This window comes from Canis lupus, chromosome 11 (genome assembly GCF_011100685.1).
Source record: "Canis lupus familiaris isolate Mischka breed German Shepherd chromosome 11, alternate assembly UU_Cfam_GSD_1.0, whole genome shotgun sequence".
NCBI lineage: Eukaryota > Metazoa > Chordata > Mammalia > Carnivora > Canidae > Canis > Canis lupus.
Window position 1 is genome coordinate 57,869,996 of NC_049232.1, and position 9,764 is coordinate 57,879,759.

Below are 9,764 nucleotides of genomic sequence, written 5' to 3' on the forward strand. Positions count from 1 at the left end.
TTAACCTATGTGAGTTCCCAGGATCATGGTTGTATCACGCTGGAATGGGCTCATGTGTAGGAGAGGAGTGGGAAGGTCTGTGTGCACCATGTATTTCACTGGCTCACACAGACTCTCTAATTGGGCCTAATGATAGAAAATTGCAATGTTTAAAATAGTATGCGGTTAGCTGTCTCTGACATAATCTTTCCCAAATTTGCATGGAAATGTCTATGAGGTGCAAGGAAAATCCTGAAACCTAAGAAGATTTAATAAAGAAAAACTGATTGGCAGAGGGTGGATTAAGAAATACCTCCTCATCTTCCTTGTCTGGCACACCCATGCTTTACCTTATGGAACAGACCCATTTGAAAAAAAGTATATAGAAAAATACTGTGATTTCTTCTACTCATCATCTGTCCTGTCTTAGGGACCTAGCTCTGATCTTCTTTTTCTTAGAATCAATGATTTTTAAGATGACAAAAGGGCAAAATTCTACCTCCCTATCTTTTAATATTCATTAATACAAAATGTGGTTTCTAGAAAACACCAGAGTTGGAAGAAGGGGCACATGGCTTGGTATAGAACAACAAATGAACAGATGGATCAGGGCTAGAATCTTACTTCTTCCACTTAATAGCTGAGAGGCTTTTCCCAAATGTGACTTACTCTTCCTGAGCTTGTTTCCTCCTTTGCTCTTAATATGGAAGCAGTAATATTTATCTTGTAGAATTATTGTATATATTTGAGATATAAAGTGTCCTGATCAGTGTTGGCACATGGCAAGCATTCAAAACATGATAGCTGTTGTTGATGATGATGATGGTGATGATGATGATGTATAAATTCCAACTGGTAAAGCATTATGGTTAAAGGAGGAGACTGGAAGATAGATGGTTGTTTTAGTTCATGTTAGGGGAGGTGGTTTTTATTCATTGGATTGGTTCAGTATGTCAGAGATCCAGGTGTGGGGGCAAGGAGAACCCTTAATCTCAGAAATGCTGCCTGTTAGAAGCCAGGGCGGAGACAGTATAATCCATTGCTAACCTATAATCTAACCTACTCATTAGCTATAGATTTGAGTAAGAAAGATCCAGCACCCAATCAAAAAATGGGCAAGAGAAATTAATTTACCTGATTTTTGGTAAATACTTCATTTAAAAAAAAAATCTCACAATATCTAAAGATAAAAGTCCAAAACTCAACATGGGACATTTGGAAAAGGATTAAAAAACAGGGAAGAGTAAATATGATCCTGAAGACTCAGAAGAAGAGCACATTTCTGAAAATGAAATACTGTGGGATTAAGATTTCAGGTATTTATTATATATCCTTCATAGAATTTTTAAGAAGATTTTTGGATTGAGAAAAGAAATAATAATTAGAGAACAGATTGAGATGAAAGGATAGGGGGATAAAGTGAAGAGGAAAATAGATCTGATTAAAATATAATTGTAAAAAAAGGAAGTGCAATAGTAGAATTGATAATAGTAGTTTTTGAGTGTCAACTTTACATGTATTAACTCACTATATTCAACTCTATGAAACAGTACCTTTTATTTTCTCTATTATACAGATGAGAAAAACCAAAGTATGGAGAGGATTAGAAAGGCAGCTAAGGTCACAGAGTTGGTTAAGAGAAAAACTCAGATTTCTAATCCAGGCAGAGGGAGTGCTCTATGCTAGTATGTCATACTTCCTTGGAGAGAGAGAGAGAGCAGAATTAGCACTACTAAAGACTGAAACAGGAGAGGACAAACCTAGGAACATTCATAAAATATACAGCAAAAGAACAGATGAAAGAAACAATAGAAAGGAAAGATGTAGAAAACAGAGATTGATGAGCAAACATAGGAATTATAGATATTCTTGAAGGGAAAAATAAACAGAACAGAAACAATTATCAGAGTTATAATTGGTAAAAATGCTCCTGAATTGAAAAGGTATCTTTGTATGTAGACAAGATAGGGCTCTAGTACTCCAGACAAGATTGAAAAAGAAATCTACACTTAAATAGAGACGAACAAAGTTTTTGAATGAAAGGAAAATAAATTCTCTGGCAGCCCCTGGTGGCTCAGTGGTTTAGCGCCACCTGCAGCCCAGGGCATGATCCTGGAGACCCAGGATCAAGTCCCACGTCGGGCTCCCTGCATGGAGCCTGCTTCTCCCTCTGCCTGTGTCTCTGCCTCTCTCTCTCTCTCTCTCTCTCTCTCTCTGTGTCTCTCATGAATACATAAATAAAATCTTAAAAAAAAAAGAAAGGAAAATAAATTCTCAAATATTCAAGGGGAAAAAAGAAAGAAGAAAAACCACTGGCTTCGGAGTTCCATTTTCTGTATCATTCATTAAATGTCAGAAGACAACAGAAGAACATTTACAGCATTTTGAGAGAAAGAGGTTGTGACCAGGAAATTTATAGCTAAATAAGCAATTTTCCAAGCAGTGGAGTCAACAGAAAAAAAAACATAAGAGAACAAAACTCATGTATTAAAGGACTCAGAAAATATTTTACTTTTAAAATAATTTTTGAAGCCATATTCTAAATAACAAATACATGAAACAAAATAGTGACTTGCAGTGATAGATGAAACAGAAAACATAACTGGCTGGCAAAACAGACTATAAAACACCAAATGCAACACTGAGCCCAAACTGTTCTCATACCAGTTCATTTAGACCCTCAGACAAACTGATAAGACCACAATTTGTTTTCACAGTAACTCCACACAAGTAGACTTGTGTTCTAAAGATAAGACCACTTATTATTTCAGCAACCGGCCCAGTTATAAATTCTGACCAACTCCTGCCTGGACCATACTTACTTACCTCCACTTGAGACTCTGTGACTAACACCAGCCTCTGAAACTTTGAAACCTTCCTCACTAAGCTCCTCTTCCCTTTAGGAGACCCCATCGAAACCTCCTTAAGAGGATGCTCTGTTCTGCTGAGCAAGTGTGATCAAACCCAGCTTTGTATGGTCAACAGCTTTCCCCAGTGCCTTTGGGAATATGGGAAGTCTGATAGTGAGGACTAGAACATATTAAACACAGCTAAGCAGATTATAAAGCTGAATGCAAATGTCAAAATAGTTTTCATGAAAACAAAATTAAGGTAAAAATAGTAACAGTAAAGAATGTTAGATCATTAGAAAAGTAGCAATATGTAAAATTATGCTAAAATTCTAATTATAAGGGACTCTAAATATAGTTTTTAATTTTAATATTTAAAATATTTTCAACACTTTTAACAGTTTTAATATTTTTAACAGTTTAAGGTATTTTTGAAAAGTTAAAGTAACTTAATAGAGCTATAATTAGATCAGTCCTTCCAGGATACCAGTGAAAATCTAGTCAAGCCACATGCCTTCACCTCCCCACCCAACTCCTCTCTGGTAACCATCAGTTTGTTCTCTATCGTTAAGAGTCGACTTCTAGGCTTAACTCTCTCTCCTTTTTCTTTGCTTATTCGTTTTGTTTCTTAAATTCCACATATGAGTGAGATCATACGGTATTTGTCCTTGACTGACTTACTTTGCTTAGTATTATACTCTAGCTCTCTCCATGTTATTGCAAATGGCAAGATTTCATTCATTTTTATGGCTGAATAATATTACATTGTATATATATGCACCACTTCTTCTTTATCCATTCATTTGTTGGTAGGTACTTGGGCTGCTCCCATAGTTTGGCTCTTGTAAATAATACTGCAGTTAACATAAGGGTGCATATATCCCTTTGAATTAGGGTTTTTGTGTTTTGGGGGTAAATGTTCAGAATTTGTGATTGACGGATCATAGGGTAGTTCTATTTTTAACTTTTTGAGGAAACTCCATACATTTTTCCGCAGTAGCTGTACCAATTTGCATTCCTGTCAACAGTACAAAAGGTTCCTTTTTCTCGTGTTGTTGATTTCAGCCATTCTGACAGGTATGAGGTGATATCTCATTGTAGTTTTGGTTTTTGCATTTCCCTGATGATGAGTGATGTTGAGCATCTTTTCATGTATCTGTTGGCCATCTATATGTCTTCCTTGGAAAAATATCTGTTCATGTCTTCTGCCTATTTTTTAAATTGGATTATTTGTTTTTTTTGGGGTTTTTTGAGTTGTATCAGTTCTTTATATATTTTGGATACTAACCCTTCAGTTGATATATCATTTGCAAAAATATTTTCCCATTTAGTAGGTTGGTTGCCTTTTAGTTTTGTTGATTGTTTCCTTTGCTGTGCAGAAGCTTTTTATCTTGATGAAATCCAAATAGTTTATTTTTACATTTATTTCCCTTGCCTCAGCAGACGTATCTAGAAAAATATTGCTACAGCCAATGTCAGAAAGATTACTGCCTGTACTCTCTTCAAGGATTTTTATGGTTTCAGGTCTCCCATTTAGATCTTTAATCCATTTTGAGTTTGTTTTTGTGAATAGTGTAAGAAAGTGGTCTAGTTTCATTCTTTGGCATGTTGCTGTCCAGTTTTTCCAACACCATTTGTTGAAAAGACGGTCTTTTTTTCCATTATATATTTATTCTTCCTTTGTTAAAGATTAATTGACCATATAATTGTGAGTTTATTTCTGGGTTTTCTGTTCAATTCCATTGATCTATGTGTCATTTTTTATGCCAGTACCATACTGTTTTAATTACTACTGCTTTGTAATGTAACTTGAAATCTGGGATTGCGATACCTCTAGTTTTGCTTTTTCTTTTTCAAGATTGCTTTGGTTATTTAAGGTCTTTAATGGTTCCACACAAATTTTAGGATTGTTTGGTCTAATTCTATGAAAATACTGTTGGCATTTTGATAGAGATTACATTATGTCTTTGCGTAGTATAGACATTTTAACAATATTTGTTTCCAACCCATGAGTAGATCTTTCCATTCTTTTGTGTCATCTTGAATTTCTTTTATCAGTGTTTTATAGTTTTCAAAGTACAAGGCTTTCACTTCTTTGGTTAAGTTTATTTCTAGATATTTTATTGTTTTTGGTACACTTGTAAATGGGATTGTTTTCTTAATTTCAGTTTCTGCTGCTTTATTGTTAGTGTATAGGAACACAACAGATTTCTGTACATTGATTTTATATCTGGTGACTTTACTGAATTCATTTATAAGTTCTAGTACTTTTTTGGTGGAGTCTTTAGTTTTCTATGTATAGTATCATGTCATCTGTGAATAGTGAAAGTTTTACTTCTTTGCTGAATTGGATGCCTTTTGTTGTCTGCTTAGTCTAGGACTTTCAGTACTATATTAAATGACAGTGGTGAGAGTGGACATCTAACAATATATTTTAAAAATCATATACCACAATCAAATGCATCTTATTCCTTGGAAACAAAGATGGTTTAATATTGCAAAACAGTCAACATGATATGTCATATCAATAAAAGAAATGATAAAAACCATATGATCATTTCAATATAAGCAAAAAAAGCTTTTGACAAAGTATAACGTCCATTGATGAGAAAAAGCCTCTGCAAAGTAGGTCTAGCAGGAACATATCCAAACATAATAAAGGTCTTATATGAAAAACCCACAGTGAACATCTAACTCAATGGTGAAAAACTAAGAGCTTTTCCCCTAAGGTCAGGAATAAGACAAGGATGTCCACCTACACCACTTTCATTCAATATAGTATATAATTTTTAACATAGTAAGAATGGCTTACTCTAATAATCCATAAAACACTATAAAATTATTTCCTTTAAATAAGCCCTTTCTGAAGGTCATTAAAGGGAGACTTGAAAACGTGTACAGACAACAAATTCTTGAATGAGAATTTCAATTGTTTTCCAAATATTGAGGGAAACTTGATAAAGCAATGATAATTTAGATGGGTGTTTCCTCAATAAAATATTAACATGTATTTAAAATTAGAACATGGCTTTGTATTTCCCTGCTGATGAATGATGTTGAGCATCTTTTCATTTGTCTTTTAGCCATCTGTATGTCTTCTTTGAAAAAATGTCTATTCATGTCTTTTGCCCATTTCTTAACTGGATTTTTCTTTTAGTGGTTGAGTTGTTAAGTTCCTTATAGATTTTGGATACTAATCCTTTAGTAGATATCTCATTTGCAGATATCTTCTCCCATTCCATAGGTTTCAGTTTTTTTTTATTGTTTCCCTCACTGTGTAGAAGCTTTTTATCTTGATGAAGCCCTGTAATTCATTTTTGCTTTGTTTCCCTTGCCTCTGGAGATGTGTCTAGTAAGAATTTGCTACGGCTGATGTCAAAGAGGTTGCTACTTGTGTTCTCCTCTAGGATTTTGATGATTTCCTATTTATAGCAGTATTATCAATGATAGACAAATTATGGAAAGAACCCAAATGTCCATTGACTGATGAATGGATAAAGACGATGTGGTATATACATACAATGGCATATTACTCAGGCATCAAAAAGATTGAAATCTTCCCATTTGCAATGATGTGGTTGGAGCTAGAGTGTATTATGCTAAATAAAGTAAGTTATTTGCAAGTGAAATAAGTCAGAGATAGACTAATACTATATGATGTCACTCATATGTGGAATTTAAGAAACAAAACAGATGAACATAGGGGAAAGGAAAAAAAAGGGGGAAGGCAAACCATGAGAGACGCTTAACTATAGAGAAAAAACAGGGTCCCTTAAGAGGAGGTGAGTGGGGGCAATGGGCTAAATGGGTCATGGGTATTAAGAAGGGCCTTGTGATGAGCACTGGGTAATATATGTAAGTGATAAATCATGAAATTCTACTCCTTAAACTAATATTAGACTCTAATGTTAATTAATAAAATTTGAATGAAAATGTGAAATATTAAAAGAAAAATTAGAATATGGAAAACAGGGGCAGCCCGGGTGGCTCAGTGGTTTAGTGCCACCTTCAGTCCAGGTTGTGATCCTGGAGACCCAGGATCGAGTCCCATGTCAGGCTCCCTGCATGGAGCCTGCTTCTCCCTCTGCCTGTGTCTCTGCCTGTCTCTCTCGTGCTCTGTGTCTCTCATGAATAAATAAATAAAAATCTTAAAAAAGAATATGGAAAACAAAAGAGTCCTAATCCGAGACATATTGATGGAATAGGAGTAAGAGTCCTGAAACAGATTTGTGTGATAAAGGTTACATTTAAAATCAGCAGGAAAAGCTTGAATGTATCATAAATCAAGTAGACAGCAGAGTAAACAATTTTGAAAATGTTACTTCATACCACATCGGAATAAATTCCACTTGAATAGAGATATAAATGTTTCTTTTTTTTTTTTGAGATATAAATGTTTCAAAAGAACTGAAATAGTCTATAGGATAAGTAAATAAATGTAGAAGTACTGAAATAAATATAGTTGACTTTATTTACATATCATCTAGAGGTATGAAAATTAAGTTTGCCACTATAGGCAGAAATCATAAAATATACAATGGAAGATTTGGTACATAAAGAGTAAAATGTTTCCTTTGGTCAGAAACACTATAAATAAAAATGAAAGACAGATGATGAATGACGTATTTATTTTGTAATCTGTGCTAATTTTTCCACAATGAGAATGGTACTTGGTTATCTTTAAGAGGACCTGATGTACATACAGATAATGATGGTGAGGCAGAGAATGGGGGCGGGGGGGGGGGACTTTGGTGCCAGACGACATCCATTCTAATCCTAGAATATTTTTTTGTGACATGGATAATTTACCCTAACCTCTTTGTGCCTCAGTTCCCTGATCTTTGTAATGAAGATAGAACCTACTTTAGAGTGATTAAATGTGTTAATTTGTGTGCATGACTCTTAGAATAATGCCTATTGTATGGTGAGTACTCTGAGAGCTATATTCTCTAAGACCTTTTGAGTTCCAACATGCTAGGATCCTATGCCAGTAGTCTTTGTCAGTAGGATTACTGACTTGGGAAGAGGGCAACAGATCCTAATGAATGTGTGCTTTTAGTTCAAGATTTAAGAGAAGCCTGTGGGGGATCCCTGGGTGGCGCAGTGGTTTGGCGCCTGCCTTTGGCCCAGGGCGCGATCCTGGAGACCCGGGATCGAATCCCACATCGGGCTCCCGGTGCATGGAGCCTGCTTCTCCCTCTGCCTGTGTCTCTGCGCCTCTCTCTCTCTCTCTCTGTGACTATCATAAAAAAAAAAAAAAAAAAAAAAAAAATTAAAAAAAAAATAAGAGAAGCCTGTGGTTCTGGGTGCTGGTCAAAAAGGGACAGTTGATAGGGCTAAAATTACATTACTGACATAGAATAGGAAACAGAACAAGAAATAGTATGTCCCTTTTATTTTCTGCATAAGCAAAGCTAATGTACAAAATGATAGCACAAATTGTACTGTGGTGGGAAGGAGTAGATGAGCAAAGTTCTTGTTGTTTATTCTAAAACACGGACAGTAAATGCAATTCCAATTTTCCCCTAATTTTTCTCTCTACATGAAAGCTGAAATTCTGGATATACTGGCTATAAATGGTCCCTTTTCTCAATTTAGTTTTTTATTTCCTGTTGACTCTGGCAGTGTTGATTAGCTGCATCATTGTTTTTCCATGGCTGACCATGTGACACAAACCTACTAGAGTCGTGATGAAAATAGTATGTCGAGCAGAGGACAAGTAATTGTAAATCCACCATGTGTCCACATGATATCTGCACCAGGGAAAAGGGAAGAAAAGTAGCAGTTGATGAAATACAACTGTTTTGAAGCTGGTTGGGAAGAAACATATGACGAAAACACATATTGGGTTTGGAGGCTCACTCTTTTTACTTTTAAAATTATTTTTTTTCTTGGTACAAAAGCAACATATGCTAATTGTACTGAAAAAGGGAAACAGATAAGAAAAATAACATGATCTATAATCTCAACCCCGAATCTGGCAGAGGATTAAAGAATGAATGTGGACAAGGAGCAAACTACTCTTTTAAGAGTGGAACATTTTGGTATATATCTTCTGATCTTTTACTCTATCTTTGTGCAAAAATATTGTCAAATGATTTTTGGTGTTTTATACTTCTTTTTCACTTAATATATTACAAATATATAGCAATGGAGTTGTAAAACATTTATGAATCAAATTTTAATAGCCATATAAAATTCTATTATAAAATCTGTTATAAATGGCATAACTTATTTTACCTATCTCCTGATTTTGGACATTTTAGATTACCTCTATCCTGTGACCATTGTTGTACAGAAATATTTGGGCACAGGAATTATTTCCTTAGCATAAATTCTTAGAAATTATATTGCTAGTTCAAAGTTTATGTATGTTTTAAGGAACTTGATACTTTGCCAAATTGCTCTGACGGAAGGTACTACCGAAGTATGATTTACGTTTATACAGCAGTTGTATAAGAATGCCTCATTCTCCCTATTTTTGGAAATTTTAGGCATTGCAATTGTTGTTTATCTTCTCATTCTAATTGGACTAGTCTTGCCGTAACAAAGATTTCAGTCTAGTGGTGCTAGAACAGCTGATTAAACATATAGAAAAAAATAAACTTTAAGGCCTACTTCACACTATAAATAAACTTAGAAACTGGTGTCTTGGGATTAAGCCCGGCCTTGGGCTCCCTGCTCAGCAGTGAGCCTGCTTCTCACTTTCTCTCTGCCTCTTCCCCTACTTGTCTTCTTTTTCTCTCTCTCAAATAAATAAAATCTTAAAAAAAAAAAAAGACAGAAAAGCACTAGCCATAATTGAAAAAAACCTGGTGAATAGACTTTATCAAAATTAAATATGCCTTCTCATTGAAAGACATTGTTAAGAGAACGAAAAGAAGGGCACCTGGGTATCTCAGTCTATTAAGCATCTGCCTTTGGCTCAGGTCATGA